The sequence below is a fragment of the Schistocerca cancellata genome, unplaced genomic scaffold (genome assembly GCF_023864275.1).
Source record: "Schistocerca cancellata isolate TAMUIC-IGC-003103 unplaced genomic scaffold, iqSchCanc2.1 HiC_scaffold_665, whole genome shotgun sequence".
NCBI lineage: Eukaryota > Metazoa > Arthropoda > Insecta > Orthoptera > Acrididae > Schistocerca > Schistocerca cancellata.
Window position 1 is genome coordinate 918 of NW_026046676.1, and position 1,377 is coordinate 2,294.

The 1,377-nt window shown below is 54.5% G+C and overlaps 1 non-coding gene across 1 annotated transcript; it reads right to left on the reverse strand.

Annotated features, from left to right (window-relative positions):
- Positions 1 to 578: 578 nt before the first annotated feature.
- LOC126138617 (U1 spliceosomal RNA) lies at positions 579 to 741 on the reverse strand. The gene has a single exon (XR_007528248.1). It is a non-coding gene; the product is annotated as a U1 spliceosomal RNA (small nuclear RNA).
- Between the last annotated feature and the right edge of the window lie 636 nt (positions 742 to 1,377).

The window sequence follows — 1,377 nt, forward strand, 5'->3', positions numbered from 1 at the left end:
CCGAGGTTGGGCTTGGATGGGTGGCCGTCTGGGAGCACAGGGCGCTGTTGGCTAGAATCTATATGTTTCTCGTTTTCGGTGCAGCTCGTCATGTTATTTCCTTCGATTCACGTCCCCACAAGCTCCTCAAGTGCCGCAAGTCTGCAAGTCTCGAGACGCTACGCTAGACGCTTGCTTCCGGCCCCTCATGTACCATGCCACAGGCGCCAAAGCGTTCGGCTGGCCGATGGCCCCTGTACGCCCGCTCGCGCCACAGCAGTTACTGTGCTTGCAGGGAATGCCGCGCCGTCGAATAACGTTTGGCGCGCAATCCGTTCATGGACAGAGAATGCTAAAAGGGGCCGTTCGACCGTTAATACGGAAATCATAGCCAAGTTAGATGGCCTGAGCCATCTCGCGGCTGCCGCTGCTATTACGAGCGCGCGTGCCACGCGGTTAAAGAGCAGTGCGCTGGCTCTGGACGCCGTTTCCTAGTGTATTTTGTCACTTCTAGTCGGTTATGAGAAGCTGGCAAATTACTCACGGTCAGTGCTTATCGTCAGACACGAGGAGAAGCTTTGATTGTAATGGAGATTAGCACCGGGACAGCGCGAACGCAGTCCCGACTACCAAAAATTATGCGCCCGAGTTACTCGCATTTGGAGTAATCGCGGGGGTCAGCTCGACCGAAGTGCAATGGACAAGCCTCACCCCGGAGGAACCGCCTTCATGATCACGGTATCCTCTACGCCAGGTAAGTATGCTTCTCCTCGGCCACAGGCGAATATTTGTAATGCGTCGCGCTATCGTAGTGGAACGAGAACTCTTGACGTTGTCGCATTCGGCGAAGAGCATGGTGCCGTGAATGTACTTGCTTCCTTAGAAACGCGCTGTTGGCCGTCGAGTTAGCAGGCAGACAGGCACAATAACGGCCTTCTGCAGAAAGCGATGCATTTTTCGTGCGGAAGACATCGCGACTCGCGGCGCCGGCCGTTGCTGGGGTTAAGTTACTGCACCCTCCGGGAGATGGCGGGCCATGTCGGGGTTACCGCCTTCGAGCCACCCTCTCCGCCTGAAAGTCGCCCTCTTTCTCGGCGGTGTCAAAAAACGGCAAATGAGATTTGCTGAATGACTGTTTCTTCCAGCCACAGTGCAAGCCACAAAATCAATTATTGCTCTTACCTTTGCTCCCTCCGTGGGAGCCCTTAGTGCTAGGAAATACGGCAGCATTGTCAATCGCCCTTGTCTGTCGCTGAGCAACCGAAGGACCAGGCTCTGACTATCAGATGTTCTAAGGAAGCTGTATGCACTCGTGGGTGTTGTACACGAGGGACAAACATCACGTCAGCAGGCTCTTAAGGAAAGACAATAATGAGCAAAAACTGCAACTTACCCCAT